Source organism: Lissotriton helveticus, chromosome 11 (genome assembly GCF_964261635.1).
Source record: "Lissotriton helveticus chromosome 11, aLisHel1.1, whole genome shotgun sequence".
In the NCBI taxonomy this organism is placed as follows: Eukaryota; Metazoa; Chordata; class Amphibia; order Caudata; family Salamandridae; genus Lissotriton; species Lissotriton helveticus.
In genome coordinates, this window is record NC_136072.1 from 373,816,285 (window position 1) to 373,828,513 (window position 12,229).

The window sequence follows — 12,229 nt, forward strand, 5'->3', positions numbered from 1 at the left end:
GCCCTCGGGATTCGGGAGATGTGCGGAAAGCGCACGCATGCACCAATGTTAACCAATGGTGCGTAAAAGTTATAAGGTTAAAGTTTAAGGACACTTCCGCTGGACCTAGAGGAACAAAACTTAACACACAGACCCTAGAGATGTGCGCCAGTGTGGGAACACCGGCGGAGCAAAGTTACCTCACCCACAGGAAGTGGGTGCACAGGGTCGAAGTGGCGTCGGGTTTTGACACGCAGGCTCTTGGTGCTTGAAGCTGAAAGGGCTGCAGGCAGGTTGAAGATGAAGTGTCTGGTGGAGTCCAAGGGTGGACTCAAGTCGAAGGGTACCTGAAAGCAGAGGGGACAGAGTCTGGGTCACTCAGCAGTGACCAGGGTGGAACCAGGACGGAACCAGGCAATGTCGGGCGCAATCAGGTGGTCGTCGAGGAGCTTCTCTCTGCTGTCACGTGGGCTCTGGGGCATCTGCGACGTCCAGGAGCAGGTCACGATCTGTCCCACGCAGGCTCTCACCGTCGGCGCTGTCGGCTTCAAGTTTGGAGCAAACGACACTTGGCAAGAGCAATCCACGCGGAACCGGGAGATTGCTTCTCACTCGAACCAGGAAGGTCAGAGTGGGGGCTCCTTTTCAGGGGAGCTGGTGTGGATCTGAGGCAACCAGATTCACGAGTCTTCTTTGTAGTTTCGTCGGTACAGGGACCACTAGCCGGCTGGCAAGTGACTGGGCCAACGCGTTGAGCCAAATGGAGCAGAAGGGCCCCACGCAGCACTCGTCGAGTGTGGAGGGCTGAACTTCGGCTCAAGAGTAGCTCAGGGTGGGAGCTTCTCAAACCCCGGTGCACAGCTTTGAGGGTCACTCGTGGGCTGCACGGTCAGCGTCTCGTGGTCAATTCAAGATGGCGTGCCCCACGCTTCCGGTCGCCTCCACGGGTCTCAGCTCTGCAGGGACTGTGGATCGGGCTGTTGGAAGGCAGGCAAGCTTGATCTCGTCGATCTCAGTTGCTCGAGTTCCGGCGGGAACTGCAACTAAGTAGACGTCGAGGGCTTGATGGTGCCTGCTGCTGCAGGGTGGTCACTCCTTGACCACAAGGGAGATTCTTCGGGCTTCCACGTTGAGATGGAGGTCCAAGGGTCCAGAGTTTCGTTTCTAATGTTTCTTCCAGGAAATCTGATGTGCATTGGCACTGCTCCCACTCTTATTCGAATCTGGGGGGTGTGATTACCTGCTAGGTCCCCCCCTATGGGTGGGACCCAGGAAGGGGGTGGATACACCCCTTTCCTTTGATCCAGGCCGCCCTGGCACGAGGGCTGGAGTGCCCCAGAACCGGTTTGGCCGGATTATGCAAGGGGCAGCCTTGTGCGCCCCAGGCAGTGTCTGGTTTCTTTCAAACCTCCCTGCTACAATCCACTATCTCCTTTCTGGAGGGCGGTGACACCCTCCTGTGACAGGAAACCCTTTGTCCAGGCCCCATTTGGCTGAGTTTCGGTCAGCTGCAGAGGTCCAGACTCTTGTCTGTGGCAGAGGCATCCATTTTGTGGATCTAAGGTCTTTGGAGAAATTAACCGCATTAAAGTAAAGGAACATGTCTTACCCCTCTAGAGGGGTGGAATGCTATCCCCGTCGCCAGAACTGGCGAGGGGATAGTATTCCCAATCGTATGACACCTTACACGACATGTTTTGATAAAGCCAAACCAGAGTTGCTAAATAACCGCGAGGATTATAAGGCACTTAAGAGTATATGGTATGGCATTATCCTGAAACAGCTTAGGGAGTTGTTCCCGACAGCTGCAGACAGGCTCAGCTCATGCTAGAGCTCCATCTCACATTAAACCACGCACTCTGCCTCCAGGATTGATGAGGCCTTCCATAGGAGTGGCTCACAGGTTTATATGTGTCCAGATATAGGTTTAGATATAGGTATACTATATCTAAGTAAGGGGTGATTACACCACCTTACCCCAGCTGAGTGATCAGCCAGTTGTGTCAATTTAAGAACCAGCCAGGGGTGGCAAAAGATATGCTGCAGCCCCTGGTAGGCCTTGGTGGCCCCTATGCCCTGGGCACCTATAGTGCATTATACAGGGGCTGACAAGGAGTCCATTTCCAATTGTGGTATGTACCTAGGGTACATGGAATCCATTTTACAGAGAGAGCAGATGGCCTGGGGCCCTGATTAGCAGGGAACCAGGTCAACTAAGTCAAAAAACCAGCTAAACACAGGCAAAAAATCTGGGGTAACCATAGTCAGGTAGCCACCTTCCTACATAACCCCCCCCCCAAACGAAAGGAGATAAGGCTATCCTTGGCCAGGTAAGCCTATATTGCCTGAGTGGCCATATAAGGAAGTACCTGCACTAGCATGGGTACCCCCTGTCTCATGGTCCACTAAGCAGTCCCTCACCCTTTGGGTATTAGAGGGTCTCCACCATAGGGAATCACTACCTTGGGTGTGTTTATGCAAAGTTAAAGGCTGGTTTGGATATGGAGTATTGAAGTGAGGCTCTACTAAGTTAGGGCTTGGCTTCCTCCAATTATCTTCCACCATGTGTGCCTTTCTTTCTTTAACTGAGTTGCACTGTGCTCTCAGGGTCAACCTCTGGCTACCTAAAGCTGGAGGCTGGGTCCCTCTGTTTGGCTTGCTGGAGGGACAGTTCAGGTTTGGGCCCTTTGGGTCCCAGGTTTGGCTGTGCCCAACAGAATCCATCTGTGGGAGGTCCCTAACTGTTTTTAAGGGGGCTCCCTCAGGAGTTTTTAACGTTTTCACCTCACTAGGGCTACTAGTTTTGGTGCCCCTAATCTGTTGATGGGGGTGCTTTATTTGACAGGGGGCCCTCTGGGTCTCACTGTCCTTCTTGTCCTCTGCAGCCCTGGGCTGGCTAAGGCAAGGGAGAGAGGGGCAGGTTACCTGCTCCAGACTGGGTCCCACCTGAGAAGGGTCCACCGCCATCAGAGGCTCTGTCAGGCTAGGCCCAACCACCTCTGGGGCAGTTCCTTCATCAGGGGTAAGATCAGTTCCCTGAGGAGGCTGATCCTGTCCTAAAGTCTGGTGAGGGGGAGATTTCTCTTCCTCCTCCATGCTCTCAGTTTGTGTGGAGTTATCCATCATTTCAGGTTTCACAACACACATATCAGTTTGAGTTTGGGCTGTGGCCATCACAGCCCCACCAACCTTTTCAGGAGGAGACTCAGTTTGGGTTTCTGCTGTTATCATAACAGCTTTGCTAATCTGTTCAGGAAGAGCTTTTGCTAAAGATGGGGCAGAGAGTTTCTCAGCCCTACCAACCTTTTCAGGAAGGACATCTTGGATTGGGGCTGTAGCCATTACAGCCCCACTAACCTTTCCATTGGAATTTACCATTCTAGAATGGATTTCCTGTTCAACCTCAGCCCAGGCTGAGATTTCCAAATCATTACCAAGTAGGCAGTCTACAGGCAAGTTTGATGACACTGCCACTCTCTTTGGGCCCATGACACCTCCCCAGCTGAGACTTACTACTGCCATGGGATGATTTGTTTTGATGCCATCAATGTTTGTTACCTGGTATGTGGCACCAGGTAAAAGTTGCTTAGAGGGGACTATACAGTCAGCCACCATGGTGATGCTAGCCCCTGTGTCTCTAAAAGCTTCAACTTTCAAACCATTGATGATGGGTTCTTGTCTATATTTGCTCAAAGTATTTGGGCAATCAGAGAAGTTGGCAAACCCCCTGCCAGTCTCATAAACAAGATCATTTGGGGAGGGGGACCTGGATAGGCCAGGGTCCTCCTGTGCTCCAAAAGTAAACCCACCCAGATTCCTGGGTGTGCTCCCACTTCCTGGGGGATTACTGCTGACAGTAACAGGAGGTGTTGGAGCTGGCTTTGGAGGTATATTCTCTTTATTGTTATTCTTGGGACAACAGTTGTCTGTTTTGTAATGCCCAACCTGTTTACAGGCATAACAATAAGGCTTTTTCTCTGTTGAAGAAGTGTCTTGGGACCCACCCCCATTCTTGGAGTTTTGGGGCCCTGGGGAAGTCTTTTCTTTATTTTTATCCCCACCCTTATCTTGAGGCTTGGTAAACTCCTTCTTCTGGTTACTGTCCTGATTCTTAGGCCTAATCCTGGTTATGACCCACTTGTCTGCCTTCTTTCCCAATTCTTGGGGAGAGGTCAGATCAGAGTCCACCAGGTGCCGGTGTAAGAGCTGGTTCTGACAATTACTTAGGATCTGCTCCCTCATAATCAAATTATACAATCCTGTAAAGTCATGTACTTTGCTGCCATGTAGCCAACCCTCCAGAGCCTTAGTTGCACAATCAACAAAATCAGTCCAGTCCTGAGTCTGTGTCTTCTGGGTGTCTCTGAACTTCAACCTGTACTGTTCAGTGGTTAAGCCAAACCCATCTATCAGAACACTCTTCAGGACTTTGTAATTGTTTGCATCCTCATGTCTAACAGTGAGGAGCTTATCTCTCCCTGTAGGAAGGTGGCTACCTGACTAGGGTTACCCCAGATTTTTTGCCTGTGTTTAGCTGGTTTTTTGACTTAGTTGACCTGGTTCCCTGCTAATCAGGGCCCCAGGCCATCTGCTCTCTCTGTAAAATGGATTCCATGTACCCTAGGTACATACCACAATTGGAAATGGACTCCTTGTCAGCCCCTGTATAATGCACTATAGGTGCCCAGGGCATAGGGGCCACCAAGGCCTACCAGGGGCTGCAGCATATCTTTTGCCCCCCCTGGCTGGTTCTTAAATTGACACAACTGGCTGATCACTCAGCTGGGGTAAGGTGGTGTAATCACCCCTTGCTTAGGTATAGTATACCTATATCTAAACCTATATCTGGACACATGTAAACCTGTGAGCCACTCCTATGGAAGGCCTCATCAATCCTGGAGGCAGGGTGCGTGGTTTTATGTGAGATGGAGCTCTAGCATGAGCTGAGCCTGTCTGCAGCTGTCGGGAACAACTCCCTAAGCTGTTTCAGGATAATGCCATACCATATACTCTTAAGTGCCTTATAATCCTCGCGGTTAAATAGCAACTTTGGTTTGGCTTTATCAAAACATGTCGTGTAAGGTGTCATACGATTTGGAATACTATCCCCTTGCCAGTTCTGGCGACGGGGATAGCATTCCACCCCTCTAGAGGGGTAAGACATGTTACTTCACTTAAATGCGGTTAATTTCTCCAAAGACCTTAGATCCACAAAATGGATGCCTCTGCCACAGACAAATGTCTGGACCCCTGCAGCTGACCGAAACTCGGCCAAATGGGTCCTGGACAAAGGGTTTCCTGTCACAGGAGGGTGTCACCGCCCTCCAGACAGGAGATAGTGGATTGTAGCAGGGAGGTCTGAAAGAAACCAGACACTGCCTGGGGCGCACAAGGCTGCCCCTTGCATAATCCGGCCAAACCGGTTCTGGGGCACTCCAGCCCTCGTGCCAGGGCGGCCTGGATCAAAGGAAGGGGGTGTATCTACCCACTTCCTGGGTCCCACCCATAGGAGGGGACCTAGCAGGTAATCACGCCCCCCAGATTGGAATAAGAGTGGGAGCAGTGCCAATGCACATCAGATTTCCTGGAAGAAACATTAGAAACGAAACTCTGGACCCTTGGACCTCCATCTCAACGTGGAAGCCCGAAGAATCTCCCTTGTGGTCAAGGAGTGACCACCCTGCAGCAGCAGGCACCATCCAGCCCTCGACGTCTACTTAGTTGCAGTTCCCGCCGGAACTCGAGCGACTGAGATCGACGAGATCAAGCTTGCCTGCCTTCCAACAGCCCGATCCACAGTCCCTGCAGAGCTGAGACCCGTGGAGGCGACCGGAAGCGTGGGGCACGCCATCTTGAATTGACCACGAGACGCTGACCGTGCAGCCCACGAGTGACCCTCGAAGCTGTGCACCGGGGTTTGAGAAGCCCCCACCCTGAGCTACTCCTGAGCCGAAGTTCAGCCCTCCACACTCGACGAGTGCTGCGTGGGGCCCTCCTGCTCTATTTGGCTCAATGCGTTGGCCCGGTCACTTGCCAGCTGGCTAGTGGTCCCTGTGCCGACGACACTACAAAGAAGACTCGTGAATCTCGTTGCTCCAGATCCACCCCAGCTCCCCTGAAAAGGAGCCCCGACTCTGACCTTCCTGGTCCGAGTGAGAAGCAATCTTCCGATCCCGCGTGGATTGCTCTTGCCAAGGCTTGTTTGCTCCAAACTTGAAGCCGACTGCACCGACGGTGAGAGCCTGCGTGAGACAGATCGTGACCTGCTCCTGGACGTCGCAGATGCCCCAGAGCCCACGTTACAGCGGAGAGAAGCTCCTCGACGACCACCTGATTGCGCCCGACATTGCCTGGTTCCGTCCTGGTTCCACCCTGGTCACTGCTGAGTGACCCAGACTCTGTCCCCTCTGCTTTCAGGTACCCTTCGACTTGAGTCCACCCTTGGACTCCACCGGACACTTCATCTTCAACCCGCCTGCAGCCCTTTCAGCTTCAAGCACCAAGAGCCTGCGTGTCAAAACCCGACGCCACTTCGACCCTGTGCACCCACTTCCTGTGGGTGAGGTAACTTTGCTCCGCCGGTGTTCCCACACTGGTGCACACCTCTAGGGTCTGTGTGTTAAGTTTTGTTCCTCTAGGTTCAGCGGAAGTGTCCTTTAACTTTAACTTTACAACTTTTACGCACCATTGGTTAACATTGGTGCATGCGTGCGCTTTCCGCACATCTCCCGAATCCCGAGGGCCATTCCCGACTTCAGCATTGCTTGTCCTGACTGCTCCCAGCGATTCCCTAGGCCCTAGGCCTAACCACTGTTCGAGTGGCCTCTCTTATACCACTTGTTTAGTATATGGTTTGAGTGGCCACCCGCCCTCATCCATAATTGTGCAACTTGTATGTTTAAACAGTGCTTTTGATTTAACGCTTGTGCCCCTTTATTCATAAAGAATACTGGGGATTGTTTTTAGTAATAAACACATATATTTTTATAATATATACTTGTGTGGTGTCCTTTCATTTGATATTACAGGATTGTATGTGGTAAAACAGCTCGCTTAAGACGACCTCTTAAGTTAAGCCTTTAGGCTGCTTAGTCCATGCTACCCCTAGGATAGCTTGTCTAATAAGGTTGACTTACAACCAGACACCATAAGGGATTGTTTGGTCTGATAATAGGTGGTTCCAGAATTGGAAACATCACCTATCAGGCCAACTTCTCACATTGGTGAGCAGCGGTGCGGATTTGAGCTTGCTGTTGTTTTACCATTGCAATCTTTGTATCAAATTGAAAGATCACATCAAGTACCTCTAGGTACATATAAATCAAAAGCTTAGCATATTAAGTTCTACTGAACTTAGTAGTTGTAGGTTGAAGGGAGTAGCACGCCCTGACTACAACTCACTAGTAAGGTACAGTAGGAAAACACTTAGTGTAGGTAGGTGCATCACTTACACCACACTAGAGTCATGTCTGACACAGGAAAAGCCTCAGGGTCTACTCCTGTGACAGTTGACCTTACCCAGGCAACTTCCAGCTATGACAAGCTAACCCGAAAGGACTTGGTTGCCTTGTGCAAATCAAGAGGGTTAAAAAGGGGCAGAAGCCCCACCTGTCCAATCCTGATAGCCATTCTAGAACAGGATGACTTAGAAAGGGCGAAGGGAATTCCCCTAAGGTCAGGAGATGGAGAGAACCCAGCTGTAACTGGTACCCCTCAGGAGGAAGAAGGAGAAGAGGTGGATGAGGACTCAGAGATTGAGGACACAGAAGACCAGGGTCAGGAGGGTAGCCAGGTTGGATTTGCCAGGCTTAGCCAGGCCAATTTAAACCTACTGGGAAATGGAGAGGGCCAGCACCTCCCCAGATCCCACAGTCTTATTCTCCCAGGCAACAGAAGAGTGAGATCTCCCTCAGGGGACTCTCATATTTCTAGTGCCTCCAGAGAATCTGAGAGAGGTATGACTGCCTCTCAAAAGACTGAGCATAGGGCCAGAATGAGGGCTGTCAGACTCCAGATAGAGAGGGAGGAGGTAGCCCTGGCTCAAGCTAAACTTACCTTGGCTCAAGCTAGACTTACCTTGGCAAGAGAGCAGAAATTGTGTGGCTTAGATGCCACTGGTGGCAGCAATATTCCTAAAGAGAAACCCAGGTCCTATGATAGTAGAAACCTGACAAAGATTGTGCCCCCCTACAAGGAAGGGGATGACATCCACAAGTGGATAACTGCTCTTGAGAGAGCCTGCATGGTACAGCAGGTTCCTGAGGAACAGTGGGCAGCAATCTTATGGTACTCCTTTTCAGAGAAAGGGAGAGATAAGCTCCTCACTGTCAGACATGAGGATGCAAACAATTACAAAGTCCTGAAGAGTGTCCTAATAGATGGGTTTGGCTTAACCACTGAACAGTACAGGTTGAAGTTCAGAGACACCCAGAAGACACAGACACAGGACTGGACTGATTTTGTAGATTGTGCTACTAAGGCTCTGGAGGGTTGGCTACATGGCAGCAAAGTACATGACTTTACAGGATTGTATAATTTGATTATGAGGGAGCAGATCCTAAGTAATTGTCAGAACCAGCTCTTACACCAGCACCTGGTGGACTCTGATCTGACCTCTCCCCAAGAATTGGGAAAGAAGGCAGACAAGTGGGTCAGAACCAGGATTAGGCCTAAGAATCAGGACAGTAACCAGAAGAAGGAGTCTACCAAGCCTCAAGATAAGGGTGGGGATAAAAATAAAGAAAAGACTTCCCCAGGGCCCCAAAACTCCAAGAATGGGGGTGGGTCCCAAGACACTTCTTCAACTGAGAAAAAGCCTTATTGTTATGCCTGTAAACAGGTGGGGCATTACAAAACAGACAACTGTTGTCCCAAGAATAACAATAAAGAAAATATACCTCCAAAGCCAGCTTCAACACCTCCTGTTACTGTCAGCAGTAATCCCCCAGGAAGTGGAAGCCCACCCAGGAATCTGGGTGGGTTTACTGTTGGAGCTCAGGTGGACCCTGGCCTATCCAGGTCCCCATCACCCAATGATCTTGTTTATGAGACTGGCATGGGGTTTGCCAACTTCTCTGCTTGCCCAAATACTTTGAGCAAGTATAGACAAGAACCCATCATCAATGGTTTGAAAGTTGAAGCTTTTAGAGACACAGGGGCTAGCATCACCATGGTGGCTGATGGCATAGTCCCCTCTAAGCAACTTTTACCTGGTGCCACATACCAGGTTACAAACATTGATGGAATCCAAACAAATCATCCCATGGCAGTAGTAAGTCTCAGCTGGGGAGGTGTCATTGGCCCAAAGAGAGTGGCAGTGTCACCAAACTTGCCTGTAGACTGCCTACTTGGTAATGATTTGGAGATCTCAGCCTGGGCTGAGGTTGAACAGGAAACCCATTCTAGAATGGTAAATTCCAATGGAAAGGTTAGTGGGGCTGTAATGGCTACAGCCCCAATGCAAGATGTCCTTCCTGAAAAGGTTGGTAGGGCTGAGAAACTCTCTGCCCCATCGTTAGCAAAAGCTCTTCCTGAACAGAATAGCAAAGCTGTTATGATAACAGCAGAAACCCAAACTGAGTCTCCTCCTGAAAAGGTTGGTGGGGCTGTGATGGCCACAGCCCAAACTCAAACTGATATGTGTGTTGTGAAACCTGAAATGATGGATAACTCCACACAAACTGAGAGCATGGAGGAGGAAGAAAAATCTCCCCCTCACCAGACTTTAGGACAGGATCAGCCTCCTCAGGGAACTGATCTTACCCCTGATGAAGGAACTGCCCCAGAGGTTGTTAGGCCTAGCCTGACAGAGCCTCTGATGGCGGTGGACCCTTCTCAGGTGGAACCCAGTCTGGAGCAGGTAACCTGCCCCTCTCTCCTTTGCCTTAGCCAGCCCAGGGCTGCAGAGGACAAGAAGGACAGTGAGACCCAGAGGGCCCCCTGTCAAATAAAGCACCCCCATCAAAAGATTAGGTGCACCAAAACTAGTAGCCCTAGTAAGGTGAAAACTTTAAAAACTCCTGAGGGAGCCCCCTTAAAAACAGTTAGGGACCTCCCACAGGTGGATTCTGTTGGGCACAGCCAAACCTGGGACCCAAAGGGCCCAAACCTGAACTGTCCCTCCAGCAAGCCAAACAGAGGGACCCAGCCTCCAGCTTTAGGTAGCCAGAGGTTGACCCTGAGAGCACAGTGCAACTCAGTTAAAGAAAGAAAGGCACACATGGTGGAAGATAATTGGAGGAAGCCAAGCCCTAACTTAGTAGAGCCTCACTTCAATACTCCATATCCAAACCAGCCTTTAACTTTGCATAAACACACCCAAGGTAGTGATTCCCTATGGTGGAGACCCTCTAATACCCAAAGGGTGAGGGACTGCTTAGTGGACCATGAGACAGGGGGTACCCATGCTAGTGCAGGTACTTCCTTATATGGCCACTCAGGCAATATAGGCTTACCTGGCCAAGGATAGCCTTATCTCCTTTCGTTTGGGGGGGGGTTATGTAGGAAGGTGGCTACCTGACTAGGGTTACCCCAGATTTTTTGCCTGTGTTTAGCTGGTTTTTTGACTTAGTTGACCTGGTTCCCTGCTAATCAGGGCCCCAGGCCATCTGCTCTCTCTGTAAAATGGATTTCATGTACCCTAGGTACATACCACAATTGGAAATGGACTCCTTGTCAGCCCCTGTATAATGCACTATAGGTGCCCAGGGAATAGGGGCCACCAAGGCCTACCAGGGGCTGCAGCATATATTTTGCCACCCCTGGCTGGTTCTTAAATTGACACAACTGGCTGATCACTCAGCTGGGGTAAGGTGGTGTAATCACCCCTTGCTTAGGTATAGTATACCTATATCTAAACCTATATCTGGACACATGTAAACCTGTGAGCCACTCCTATGGAAGGCCTCATCAATCCTGGAGGCAGGGTGCGTGGTTTTATGTGAGATGGAGCTCTAGCATGAGCTGAGCCTGTCTGCTGCTGTCGGGAACAACTCCCTAAGCTGTTTCAGGATAATGCCATACCATATACTCTTAAGTGCCTTATAATCCTCGCGGTTAAATAGCAACTTTGGTTTGGCTTTATCAAAACATGTCGTGTAAGGTGTCATACGATTTGGAATACTATCCCCTCGCCAGTTCTGGCGACGGGGATAGCATTCCACCCCTCTAGAGGGGTAAGACATGTTACTTCACTTAAATGCGGTTAATTTCTCCAAAGACCTTAGATCCACAAAATGGATGCCTCTGCCACAGACAAATGTCTGGACCCCTGCAGCTGACCGAAACTCGGCCAAATGGGTCCTGGACAAAGGGTTTCCTGTCACAGGAGGGTGTCACCACCCTCCAGACAGGAGATAGTGGATTGTAGCAGGGAGGTCTGAAAGAAACCAGACACTGCCTGGGGCGCACAAGGCTGCCCCTTGCATAATCCGGCCAAACCGGTTCTGGGGCACTCCAGCCCTCGTGCCAGGGCGGCCTGGATCAAAGGAAGGAGGTGTATCCACCCACTTCCTGGGTCCCACCCATAGGAGGGGACCTAGCAGGTAATCCAGCCCCCAAAATTAGTATAAGACTGGGAGCAGTGCCAATGCACTTAAGATTTCCTGGAAGAAACATTAGAAACGAAACTCTGGACCCTTGGACCTCCATCTCAACGTGGAAGCCCGAAGAATCTCCCTTGTGGTCAAGGAGTGACCACCCTGCAGCAGCAGGCACCATCCAGCCCTCGACGTCTAATTAGTTGCAGTTCCCGCCGGAACTCGAGCGACTGAGATCGACGAGATCAAGCTTGCCTGCCTTCCAACAGCCCGATCCACAGTCCCTGCAGAGCTGAGACCCGTGGAGGCGACCGGAAGCGTGGGGCACGCCATCTTGAATTAACCACGAGACGCTGACTGTGCAGCCCACGAGTGACCCTCGAAGCTGTGCACCGGGGTTTGAGAAGCCCCCACCCTGAGCTACTCCTGAGCCGAAGTTCAGCCCTCCACACTCGACGAGTGCTGCGTGGGGCCCTCCTGCTCTATTTGGCTCAACGTGTTGGCCCGGTCACTTGCCAGCTGGCTAGTGGTCCCTGTGCCGACGAAACTACAAAGAAGACTCGTGAATCTGGTTGCTCCAGATCCACCCCAGCTCCCCTGAAAAGGAGCCCCGACTCTGACCTTCCTGGTCCGAGTGAGAAGCAATCTTCTGATCCTGCGTGGATTGCTCTTGCCAAGGCTTGTTTGCTCCAAACTTGAAGCCGACTGCACCG